This window comes from Perognathus longimembris, chromosome 2 (genome assembly GCF_023159225.1).
Source record: "Perognathus longimembris pacificus isolate PPM17 chromosome 2, ASM2315922v1, whole genome shotgun sequence".
NCBI lineage: Eukaryota > Metazoa > Chordata > Mammalia > Rodentia > Heteromyidae > Perognathus > Perognathus longimembris.
This window is the reverse complement of record NC_063162.1, coordinates 140,514,407-140,528,114: the sequence shown is the minus strand read 5'-3', so window position 1 is coordinate 140,528,114 and position 13,708 is coordinate 140,514,407. Positions and strand designations below refer to the sequence as shown.

Here is a 13,708-nt window from a genome sequence, read left to right as displayed (position 1 = left end):
ATGTATTTGTTACTATTTGTATGAGTGAGGGAGACAGAAACATGCACCATATGTTTAAGCAGACTACTTCTCAAAGATACAAAGGGCATTAGTAACAATGACTGCCTAAGACAGTTTTGAGCCAGAGTTCAAGACCAACCTGAGAAACAGTAAGACTTCATCTCCCACCCTTATCAAAAAGTTATTTCTGATTGTTGAAACAAATAAAGCATCAACTATGCCATTACTGATTTTAGTGTAAACTTGGACCACAGTTTCCTTAGGAGAATCACTATGGAGTTGTAATGCAAGTACATTTTTAATGTGAAAAGCTGTAACATTTCCTTTATCAACAACTTCTCGTTTATCCATCACATAACATCAAATGCATCTTCAGTCTCAAGAAAAATATTTCTGAAGGAAAAAAAATGTATCAGAACAAACATATCATGAAAGAAATGCATGCACTAAATAAATTGTGAACTCTACTGAGACAAAGAGAACTGTTTTGCATTTTTAAAAATTCCCAATTCTGACAGGACTCTCATAACTTCCCAGCAAATAACAAACTGATTTATTGATTTAATTATCAACTACGGAGCTGACAGCAGTATAAAATAAATGGATACTTCACCAGAAACTGGCTTCTACACATTCATTTTAATTACTCTGAGGCAACAAAATTTAGTAACAAGTGTTTAACAAGCACCCATTGTAATTGCTAACTATGAAATCAGCATTACTTATATCCGATCAGCTATACAAAACTCATCAATTTTTCTTTTGACAAAAGAGTAGAAATTCCAAAGAAACTATGAATTAAAGGTCTTGTTTGCTAATCTAGCACCATAATTCCAGTCTTAGAGCCTCCCAAGTACACGAGAGAAAGATAGGGGGAGGCAAGGCTGTTGGAAGCAGAAAGGAGTTCTGAATTTGTGGCCCTATTTCTGCTCTGAGGCAACACCCAGGGTCTAGCGAGTAAGAAATGGCTGAGACAGATAAGAACAGAAGCTTTGGGTCAGGAGGTAAAGGAGCTCCCCAGGGTGGCAGGGCAAAATCGATGTGTCCAGAATACAGTGCTGGAGACGGCCTCAGGAACTGGGGGGCTTCTTCTTCGCTTCCAAGTCCTTTTTGATCTCTTCAATTTTTTTAGCCAGGTTTGGTATCTTTGAAAAGAAAAAGGATTATTATAATGCTGCATCCACCTAATCAATATATATATATATATATATATATATATATATATATTTTTTTTTTTTTTCAGTCCTCGGGCTTTGGACTCAGGGCCTGAGCACTGTCCCTGGCTTCTTTTTGCTCAAGACTAGCACTCTACCGCTTGAGCCACAGCACCACTTCTGGTCTTTTCTATATATGTGGTACGAGGAATCAAACCCAGGGCTTCATGTATACGAGGAAAGCACTCTTGCCACTAGGCCATATTCCCAGCCCTTAATCAATATTTTACAGTTTCCTAAGTTCTTCTTTTCCTCTGAAGGAGACCTGCCCAATAGTGCTATTTCTTAGCCTCATAAAATATATCATGGGTAGGGGGCTGGAGGAGAAAGGACATGGTGAGGTGAATAATAAAACAACAGAAAAGGGATTACAGCTCAATGATCTGCAATCTACTAGATGGTCATTTGTTTCTAATACATGTGAATACAGGAAGACAGACAGAGACAAAGGAGAAGCAAATGTTTATGTTCCTTCTCTGAGAGCCAACTCTGACTTCTACCCTGAGATACCTACACTTAACCCCTCAAATCTGGGGCCAAGTAAAAGTTATACATAAATTATAAATGTCCCTGCCTAGAACACCAGAATCAAGTGGAGGCTGATAGAGGTAAGTTCTACTATAAACCATTACTATGTTTCCCTTGCTTGCCTTTGTAAAATACCTTCTTAGATCCTCATTTAGGGGTAATTACACCACCAATTTTAACTACCTCATCTAAGGTTAACAGGACTTCCCACTTCAAAAATTTCCTTCAGTGTCTATAGCATAGAGATCTATGTCCAAAATTCTCATTTCCTCTACTGGCTGGGTTGGGAGGGGGCGGTAAAAGATTATCTAATTACTCTTTAAATTCTCACTTGTTATGTGGCTTTCCAGAGAACCAACTTAATGTAACTCTCAGCTAACGAGACCACCTAAACTGGTGGGATTTTGCCCTCTGGTGGTGACATGAGGGAAACATGCTTCTGTAAGTATTTTTTTCAGACTGAAAAGTTTTCTACAAAATTTGGACTTTTCCCTCAGACTTGTGAACGTCATTTATGCTGGAAGGCACAACATATTTCAAAGAAAAGTCACAGTACTGCAAAAAAGAAACAGTTACAGAATGAAAGAAAATGTGAATATGACCACTTACATCATAGTTCTGAGCCAGATACATCCCAACCACGTTGCCCAAAGTAAATCCAAGCTGAAAGAATAGAACAGGAAGAGTTATCTCCATATCAAGTCCTGAGCCAGTCCCAAACCCCACAGGAGATACCTTCCTAAGGAGTTCAAGATGGATAAAGAACCCACCCTGGTGTTCAGTTTAAGATAAGGTACAGGATTCACATTTTTCTCCTATGAAGTGACACAGATAAACCCTTCCCAAAAGAGTAAAGAACATATAACAAAGATCAAATAGTGGGGATGAACAAATTTACCTTAAATCTCCTTGTCCCCTTTTAGCCTCATAAATTCTAGAAATCTAAGTCAAAGTTCTGATTTTGTTGCTGTTACATTTTCTTTTTGAAGGGGAAGGGGATTATGGATATTATTATACAAATAAAAATTATTCAATTTAGACTGTTGAATCTGGCACTGGTGACACATCTGTAATCTTACTCAGGAGGCTGAGATTCTGAGGATCAAGGTTCCAGAATCAATGCCAGCTCAGGCAGCACAGTCCATGAGAATTAGCTCCAATTAACCACCAAAGAGCTGGAAGTGGAGTTGTGGCTCAAGTGGTAGAGTTGAAGCCTTGAGCAAAAGAACTCAGAGACAGTACCCAGACCCAGTCCCAGGTGCACAGCGCGCGCTCACATACATATGTACATACACACACACACACGCTCACATACACATGCACACGTGCACATACATGCACACACACAGTATTTACAGGTGAATATGTTTTTACAGAATGAAGGGACTCTAATGCTTCAAATCTTTTTGTATTTCAAAAGATCAACTTTAGGGCTGGGGATATAGCCTAGTGGCAAGAGTGCCTGCCTCGGATACACGAGGCCCTAGGTTCGATTCCCCAGCACCACATATACAGAAAATGGCCAGAAGCGGCGCTGTGGCTCAAGTGGCAGAGTGCTAGCCTTGAGCGGGAAGAAGCCAGGGACAGTGCTCAGGCCCTGAGTCCAAGGCCCAGGACTGGCCAAAAAAAAAAAAAGATCAACTTTAGGTCCCAGACAGAAACGCAACCTAGCCAGGGTCATTCCCAACAAAGAGCACATCCACAAGCTAAATATATGTAAGGACAGAAAAGAAAAGGGAACTCTGACTCACCAGGGCTAGAATCCAATGGCAGGATACTTAAGGTCTGTGGAGATCATGGCTCCAACTCATGACAGAAGGGACTGGCATAATTTTTAGAACACTATAAATGTTGATACCATTGGATAACTACTTTTCCTGAAAAGGCATTGCTTCGTGAAAATTTAGAGAACTCTCTATACAATCAAAGGGCCAAAGCTCCTTAGCCTTGAGTTTGAAAGACAGCAATTCTGTTTTTCCCTAGTAATTAAGAGCCTCCAACTAAAGCCTGATTTCTCATTTAACAATTCAAATTAGCATCTACTTTTTAAAATCATTTTTAGATCCATGTGGCTTCTGTTCAATCTCAACAGAGAGCTTAAACTTGAAAAACCAAGTGTGGCACTCCACACCCCATCATCCATGACCACTGGACAGGTTTATATGGGAAGAGTGACATCTAACTCTGAGAAGCAATAGCTCTTAAGAAGTGAGGACCAGGGCTAGGAATATGGCCTAGTGGCAAGAGTGCTTGCCTCGTATACATGAAGCCCTGGGTTCGATTCCTCAGCACCACATATATAGAAAAGGCCAGAGGAGGTGCTGTGGCTCAAGTGGCAGAGTGCTAGCCTTGAGCAAAAAGAAGCCAGGGACAGTGCTCAGGCCCTGAGTCCAAGCCCCAGGACTGGCAATAAATAAATAAATAAAATAAAATGAAACAGAAATGACATTTGGGCTTAAGTCTTATTTCCAACTCATTTCTTTGAGTGACTGGGGGCTGATACTTAGAATCAACCCAGAAGAGTCATCTAAGAAAGAACATTCCATTATGACTATGACTAGACACATGCACGAAATGAACTCTATATCTGAGTGTGGGGATAGGATGGAAAACCTAGAAGAGAGGGAGGGGAAGAGGAGACATGGTTCAAAAAGAAATATATTCAGTACCTAACTCATGTAACTGTAAACCCTCTGTATATCACCTGAACAATCACAATAAAATATATAATTTTTTTAAAAAATTAAAAAGAAGTGAAGACCACAGCCAGATTAGGGAAGGTCTTTCTTGCATAAATCTAAAACCTCTCCGCAGGTGGGGTGGATTCGCTTCTTCCAGACCCCTGTAAGCTGGATGCCACCTCCAGCTCCCCCACTTCCCCAGAAAAGTCAGAAAGGAGTGAGCTGCCTTCTCCACTTGGCACTGAACATGCTTACACCACAACTCCTCGGCAATCACACTTTAGGACTTGGAAAAGTATAGGCTTCTCACAAACACACTGGAAGCAATGAAGTAAAACACTACCGTCTTGAGGATAGAGGAGCAACATGAGGAAAGCTGTGGATATGACAACTGGTGAAAAGAGGCTGAAGCTAACAAGCCCAGAAGGGAAGCTGGACTGGACTACAGCAGTCAACAACAGAACAAAGGCATTCTCTGCAAGTATAGGTCCACTCCCCACAATTCTGAAACCAAAACCCTATCCAAACTATGTTTCATCGTAACTCACTTGGCAAAATCACACCTGACTTGAAATGATATGACTCTGTGTGTGTGTGTGTGTGTGTGTGTGTGTGTGTGTGTGTGCATGTGTTTATTCCCTTTAATATCTCTATATAGGCCAGGCTGACCTTGAACTTAAAATCTTCCTGCATCAGCCTCCAAAGTGCTAGGATACAGGAATGTGCCGCCATACCTAGTTCTTATAGTCTTGTCACCCTGAGTGTAAACCTTTTTCCACATAAATAAAAATGTTTAAATACTGGAACCTGCCATAGACCCCACTAGAAGATACCCTTAAGAGCAAAACGTTTCATGCACTGATTTTCAAGTGCTATCTAAATATGGTTGCAATTAAGTATCAAAGTATGCATGTGATTATCCTGCTAAAATCTGAATTGAATCTGATTTTCGAAATACATCTAGTTTCCAAATTTTATAGACTCTTAATAAAATTAGCTTCAGAGTCAGTCCTCCAAAGGGTTAAAAGTAGTACTTAGGAGTTCATATATCAGCAGACGTCAGCACTAGCACAAGACCTTGAATGGTATGGACACTCCACAGCCAGGTCATGAATTAAGCGACAGGGAGGTAATTCTGAGGGGTTTTGCTTGTTTTGGTTTTTTGGCCAGTCCTGGGGCTTGTGCTCAGGGCTGAGCACTGTCCCTGCGCCCCTTTGTGCTCTTTGGGCTAGCACCTGAGCCATAGTAGCACTTCTGGCTTTTTCTGCTTATGTGGTACTGAGGAATAGAACCCAGGCCCAGCCCACAGAGGTAATACTCTTAAGGAGTTATACCTTAAAGTGATGGATGTATCACATTGTTACTAAAAGCTCTAAATATTCTGAGGAACTGTTAAAATTTTAGTCACGGAAGAACTGGGAACTAAAATGGTCACTAGTGGTTCGCGCTTGTAATCCCAGCTATTCAGGAGGCTGAGATCTGAGGATCACAGTTCAAAGCTAGCCAGTCCATGAGACTCTTGTCTCCATTAACCACCAGAAAACTGAAGTGGAGCTGTGGCTCAAAGTAGTAGGGTGCTACTAGCATTGCACAAAAAGAACTCAGGGACAGTGCCTAGGCCCAGTTCAAACCCCACATCCAAGAAAAAAAAAAAAAAAACTTGGAACTAAAAACAGAGATGAAGGCAAGATAGCAATGAAGACATGATGGTGGTGAAATAGAGGAAACAGGCCTGATTACCTGGAGAACGGGCAAGGCTGGCTGCTAGGAAGCCCAGGAGTTTGATTCCCACGTAGTAATGATAGGGAGCCACTGCTTACTAGCAGAAAGATGATGAAAGCCCTGTTTTAGAAGTATTGCTTGGTATATGTTCTGAGACACAAATGGTCAACAAGCACATGAAAAGATGTTTGATATCATTAGTCCCTGAAGAAATACAAATTAAATCCAAAATAAGGCACCATGCCACTCACTTTGACAACTTTAAAATATTTTTTTAAGGGCTGGGGATATGGCCTAGTGGCAAGAGTGCCTGCCTCAGATACACGAGGCCCTAGGTTCGATTCCCCAGCACCACATATACAGAAAACCGTCAGAAGCGGTGCTGTGGCTCAAGCGGCAGAGTGCTAGCCTTGAGCGAGAAGAAGCCAGGGACAGTGCTCAGGCCCTGAGTCCAAGGCCCAGGGCTGGCAAAAAAAAAAAAAAAAAAAATTTTTTTTAAAAGAACAAATATTGATAAGCATATGCAGAAACTGGAATAAAGTTTTATACTTTGCCAATGAGAATGTGAAATAGAACAGTCACTAGGAAAAAGTCTAGCAGTTCCTCAAAAAGCTAAATACACAGTTACCTTATGAACAATTACACCTGAGGGTACAGGTCCAAGAAAAGTGAAACACATACCCACACAAAAGCTTGTACAGAAATATTCCTAGCATGATTACTCTTTTTTTTCTTGCCATTTCTGGGCTTGAACTCAGAGTCTGAGCACTGTCCCTGGCTTCTTTTTGCACAAGGCTACCACTCTACTCTTGAGCCACAGAGCCACTTTTGGCTTTTTCCTATATATGGTGCTGAGGAATCAAACCCAGGGCTTCATGCATGCTAGGCAAGCACTCTACCACTAAGCCACATTCCCAGCCTGCAAGATTACTTTTAACAGCCAAAAGGTGGAAACAATTTCAACACCCCTCCAGTATTAGAATAAGATATTATGTCCATGCAGTGCAGTATTATCTAAAAAAGAATGAATCGCTGACTCAAGCTAACATAGAGATGAACCCTGACAACACTATCAAGGACAATCAGAAAAGACTACTGAAAGGAAATATGCAGAATAGACAACAGACACAAAAATGAGTAAATATCTGGGGTTGGAGGAGAAGGAAAGGAGAACTGAATGCTAAGATGTATAAGGTTTCTGGTTGAGGTGATGAGATGTTCAATATACAATGAGATAGCGGTGATAGTTGTACAATCTGTAAGTACATTAAAAATATTTCAAATGAGTAAATTTATTTCAAAGCCACAGAAATAATTGAAATTTGGTAAAAATTCAGTCTATTACCTGGGATGAAACTGGGGAAATCAAAAATAACTTCACAGCTCCCAAACAGAAAAAGAGACCAGTCAAATATACATTGATTCTGTGCATGAGTGCTACAAATAATATTATCAATTTACTTTTTTTAATGCATGAACAAATGCCAACTCTAAAAACTCACTCTTAACATTTGTTCCAGTCCTCCCCCATTCAAAATGCTGTTGTGTCTATAGATCAGCAAACATAGCTACACTTTCTCTGGCGATGGTTCCTGGCAAAGCCCAGAGTAGCTGACAATAACCCAAAGCATCTGACAAGTCTGAGCTATGACTCACCAAATTATATTTTCAAAAATAACACACCCAAACCCAAGTCCCTGGCAAGGGTATATGAAATCTAAAAATAACCCCAATGTATTTAGCAAATATAGCTATAGCTACCATTCAGTAGAATACCCCAAAATGACTTAGGGTCCAAGGTGAGAAAATCTATTCCAAAAAAAAAATTCTATTCAAAGAAATTTAAAAACATATACATTATCTAACAATAATAATACAATATAATAATATATTGTATTACTTTATTTCTCAATTTCAGACTTAGCTAGAAAGCATTCAGACAACCTCTATATTCCAAAGAAGCATGAAAAAATTCACCAGTTTTTGAGGCTTATTTTTTTTAAATTGAGGTGGAAAATACATTCTCAATGCGTCCACAACTTCTTTAATAATCAAACCCACATTTTGCACATTAAAATGAAATCTGCCAATGATATAACTACTGCTTCTGTCCAGAGAAGCACATTTTTAAGAGTTAAGTTAAATTTACATTCAATAATCTTGCATACAGAATAAATGCAAAAAGAAAAGAAGAAAACACGTGGTTCTTTCACTGTGTCAGTATGAAATAGGGATATTCATGGAAAACACTAGAAAAGGCTATACTGAGTAGAACTGGTTTTATTCTCAAAGCAGTTGATGCAAGTATCCAAGTGTGTTATGACCGAGGGTAGTGATGAGATGAAAAAGGATAAATCAGAATTAAATATGACCAGCCCTCAGTATCCATAAGGGACGGTGCCAAGATCTCTCCAGAGACCAACATCTGCAGCTGCTCAATTCCCCTCTATAGAATGCCGTAGGAACTGAGGCACGTCCTTTCATATCCTCTCAATCCTCTCCAGATTAGGTAGAATACCTAGTATTGATTAGGAATGACAAGGGGGAAAAAAAACTCTGTACATGTTCAATACAGATGCAATTATTTTTCCCCAAATACTATCTCAGCCTCCTAAGTAGCTAGGCCCAAATACTTTTGACCAAGGTAGCTTGGATCTTCAGGTATGGAGGGCTGACAGTAAATGAAATCAGTCATAAAGTACTGATTTATCAGCCTGTAAATGAAGGCCCTTACTAGTAGAGACCTAAGCATAAACCTATCAGTTTGACTAAAGGATCTAAAATAATCCAATTCAAAATCAAAATTCTACAACAGCTAGTGAGTGGAAATGGTCTGAGAGTGAAGCAAGAACTGCTTGCTATGCAAAGCTGGCATGGTAAGCAATGAAAACTTCAAAGAACATTTACTAGGTCCTCATTGCACACAAAGTCACCTCCTGTTTTTCCATTAGTTTGGCTTCTCCTCAACCTTATAAAGTATAAACCTATTTCTGCCCAGTTTTATGCTAAGAAAACTGTGGACAGAGTAATTAAAGAACTTGTCCATCTTACATACAGAGCAGGTAAATATATGTGCCAAGTACATGGCAGGTAAATTATATAAAAACTGAGGGAAAAAATAAAGATTATGTCAACATTCCAAATTTGGGAGAGTCAGTGCATAATAAGAAATAAATTAGGTATGGAGTAGGGATGAGAGGAAGGGAATAATCGATCCAGATATGTCAAGTATGAGACCAAGAAGACAAAGAGATTGATACCAAAAATACCAGGGAACTCAGAACCCTGAGAAAAGGACTCAAAGTAGTTCAGGGAGCTGTCAGCAACCAGGTAAAAGGTGATTGTATGACAAGGAGCACATTCCCCAAGGGAGAGTGTGAAGATAAGAGCGGAGGCAACTAGTCTTGAGCAACACACTAACCAAGAGCATAGAAGCACAGCCAGTTAAAAAAAAAAGAGAGAGATTAGAAAGCAGTTCCCCAACTGGCAAGTCCAGATATGATCCCCTCAGCCTTGAGAGGACAGTGCCTGGGGCGTCACCAAGCATGGGGTTACCGTGAGCAAGTTTCCCATAAAAAAAATAACTGTGAGGGCTGGGAATGTGACTTAATGGTAGACTGCTTGCCTAGCATGCTTGAAGCCCTGGGTTCGATTCCTCAGCATCACATAAATGGGAAAAGCTGGAAGTGGTGCTGTGGCTCAAGTGGCAAAGTGCTAGCCTTGAGCAAAAAGAAGCCAGGTATAGTGCTCAGGCCCTGAGTTCAAGCCCCAGGACTGGTCAATAATAATAATAACAACAACAACAACTGTGAGCTAGGCACTGTTGGCTCAAGCCTATAATCCTAGCTACTCTGTCGGCTGAGATCTGAGGATCTCAGTTCAAAGCTAGCCCAGGCAGGAAAGTCCATGAGACTCTTATCTCCAATTGACCACCAGAAAACCAGAAGTGGAGCTGTGGCTCAAGTGGTAGAGCACTAGCCTTGAGCTGAAGAGCTCAGGGACAGAGTCTAGGCCCAGAGTTCAAGCCTCACGACCGACCAAAACAAAAAACAAAACAACAACAACAAAAAAAAACAACTGGCATGCTGTAATAGGAAAGAACGCTGGGAAGTATGAAGATACAGGATCCAACTAAAGATGAAGTGCCTTGAATACCAACTGCTGCTGGCTTCAAGATGTAGAACAACAAGTGAATGACACCAGTAACAGCAGCACAGGTGATGGCACAAGATCACTCCAGTACCTTTCTAAAGTTTCCTTACAACTGTAATAGGAAACACTTGTGAAAAACAGGGATGACAGCTGAGTTACTCTAAGGAAGGACAATGAGAGGAATATAGGAGCAACAACCATTGCTATAATTTCCCAAGTGCTCCAGGGAACAAAGACAAGAAAACATCCTGGAGGCTTCCCAAGTGTATGACAACAGGACGCATGCTCACCTTGTGACTGGCTCTACCATACCTCTCGGAAGGAAGCTCACCCTGCTTCAGTAAAGAAACTAACTCAAGAGTTCAGCTGATGTCTTGCAAAAAAGACAAAATGAACCATACCTAGTTCTTTATTAAGTGTCAATATTTTTAAGTGTTTAATGTGTTAATTCCTCTCTAGTTCTCACAGCACAACCATGAGGTGGAGCTCCCGTTTCAAAGTGGAAACTGAAACATAGAAAACTTAATCTGCCCAAACTTCTACAGTTTCAGAGAGTGATCTACGTAGCGTTTAATTCTGGGGTCTGGATCTAGTAAGCACTAGGACATGATGGCCAGTGTTTTATAGAGGAAATAAGTGAAGCAAGAAGAAAGACTTGTCCTAGTTAATAATCAACATGAACAACTATCAACTTCTTTCCAAAACAGCTCGGGGAGGAGGCAAGGAGGGAACATCACTGTCCACTTAACTCCAGAACATGAATTTAATGGACGGCCTCAACACCACCCCCACTGAATAATGAGAATTCTGAATTCTCTTATCAAAACTCATGTTTATACACAGCAATAGCCCAAAATCAAGTCAACTTAGCCTGCAAACGTTAAGGGCAGGGCTGGGAATATGGCCTAGTGGCAAGAGTACTTGCCTCGTATACATGAAGTCCTGGGTTCGATTCCCCAGCACCACATATGTAGAAAACGGCCAGAAGTGGCGCTGTGGCTCAAGTGGCAGAGTGGTAGCCTTGAGCAAAAAAAAAAAAAAGGAAGCCAGGGACAATGCTCAGGCCCTGAGTCCAAGGCCCAGGACTGGCAAAAAAAAAAAAGTTAAGGGCAAATGAATTAATGTCCTCTTGGTTTATCAGTGAAAAGATGTCAAGAGAGAACTGTATCATCTTACACCTAAGGTCTTAATTGGGTGTCCGGCAAAAGGCTGTAATTACTCCTAAGCTAACACTTGGAACAGTGGAGAATCTCCCAGAAGCCAAGAAGTAACCCTATCCTAGTTAACCAGTTTAGTCAAAGACCATCTCTTCTGAAAAAATGGATTTAATAACCAATCACCAATATTCAAAGGGACACTTGGGAAAGTCAATCTCATTCCCAGAGGACCAGGTCTCCACTGACCATCTGCAAGATAAAGAATATCCATCTCACTGGAGACAAAGTTCTGACTGCACAGTACTTGCTAGAAAAACTCTCACTTGGAAGTTTGGCAAATCCCCCAGGAACCTTTACCCTACATAGTTTCCCCGAGAAAGCCGGGTTTTAAATGAAAGTAAGAAGCCATGAGACATAATCTGTTTACCCATAACACTCCCTTTTATCCTCCCCACAACAAAAAATCGGATTGGAGGCGGGGGGGGGGGGGCGAATTACTTGTAAACTGGGGCCTGACTCACTCCTCAAAGTCAGAAAACAATTATAGATCTGTCGAGGCTTCCTCCACCTCTCCGATGTCGTAGCGTTCCTTGATGGACCTTTAACTTCTCCAAAATGCCAAGCACCAGGCGCTAAGTCGGGGGTGGGGGTGGGGGGGCCTGGAAAGGTGCTAAGTCAGGGGTGGGGTCTGGGCCTGTGTCTCGGGGCTGGAAAGGCGCTCCATCAGGAATGGGGTCCGAGAGCAGGAGGGGGACGGGCACAAAAGGCACCGGACCTACACCGGGTCACTACAAATAAGCATGCAAAAAGCAGCTTTGAAACTCCTGTTGGCAACGACACCGCCAAGTTTTCGGGGTGTGAGTGGCAGGGGACTGGAAGCGCGGGAAGCGCCCGCCTCGAGAGGCGCGGGAGGCAGGGAACACGCGAGGGACCCCGGCCTGGCCCCCGCTCCCCCCCCCCCCCCGCGGCCCGCGCTGCGCCGCCCCGAGTTTCCCGAGGCGCCCTCCGGCCGCAGGTCCCTTCCCAGGCCCTCCCCTCCCCGCAGCTCCACTCACCAGGAACTGCAGCATGATGTCGGCGGGGAGGACCAGAGAACGAAGCAGCTTCTCCGCCGGTCGCGGCCGCCCTCCCCCGGCGAGGGCGGGACCCGCCGCCCACTTCCGGGTTACGCCCCGCCCCGCCCTGCCCGTCTTCCGGCTCCCGGCTGCGTCTTGTCGCGCCGGCGTCCCCTGGTGGAGCGCCCGAGGCTCGCCGCGAAACCCAAGACCAGGTCCAAAGCCAGCAGGTCTGTGGCGCCCAGGTGCGCCGACGGCCCAGGGGTCCGTGTTATTTCAAGGACGCCAGCCATTCTGACGCACAGCCACGCTCGGAGCCCTCTAGCGTGGAAGACAAGGAGGCACGGGTCCCCTTTTGCCTTGTCTACCCTAGCCCCAGACAAGGCTGGAATCGGGTGTTTCCAGTCCCCGGGCCGCGGTGGAGGCTGGCACTTGGCGAGGAAGGCCCTGCAGGCTGGCGCCGCCGGGTGCCAGTCGTGATTGCCCTGCACCCCGTGGTACAGAAGGACACCCAACATCCTGCAAGTCTGACTTCCACCTGGATACGCGGAGCTCGCACCCCGCCACGTGGTCGGACGGTTCTGGGGAGCAAATGAGGTCACGGTGAAGGGCGGATGGGGACACTCCTCCTCGCTGTGCTGTCATAAGAATTCATCCTGGAAAGAGGGGGGGTGGGGGGAAGAGAGGCGGTGGGAGTAAAGGAGGGAAGGGCGACACTGTTCAACAAGAAGTGTACTCACTACCTTACTAACTAACCCCTCTGTACATGACCTTCACAATAAAAATTTTAAAAAGATTCACCCTGTACCGGTTTCAAACAGTAGAAAACCCAATCACATTAGCTCAACACGTTATGAAGATACAACGGACAACCGTGGGGATACAAAACGTTCTCTCCGTTTCTGCTTTTTTACACCTGCTTTATTACATTTCTACTCCCTGCAAATAAATAAAAAGGAAAAACCTGAAAATGGGGAGGCGCACCTGAGAAGAATGAGCAAATGCACTGAGTATATTCAATGTACATTCTGTAAAAAGTGAAACACATGAGAGTAGGAGTGGAGGTGGAAAATGGGGGGGGGAACAATGGAAGGGGTGACACATCAAGATTGAGTGTACTCATAACCTGACTTATGGAATGAACTGTAACCCCCTTGTACAACTACTTAATAAAAATTCAAAACAAAACAAAAAAAAGA

At 42.9% G+C, this 13,708-nt stretch overlaps 1 long non-coding RNA gene across 1 annotated transcript; it reads right to left on the bottom strand.

The window, feature by feature from the left end:
- Positions 1-526: 526 nt before the first annotated feature.
- LOC125347180 lies at positions 527-12,578 on the bottom strand. The gene is made up of 3 exons (XR_007210124.1): positions 12,510-12,578; positions 2,352-2,405; positions 527-1,145 (listed from the first exon to the last, which is right to left on the bottom strand). It is a non-coding gene; the product is annotated as an uncharacterized LOC125347180 (long non-coding RNA).
- Between the last annotated feature and the right edge of the window lie 1,130 nt (positions 12,579-13,708).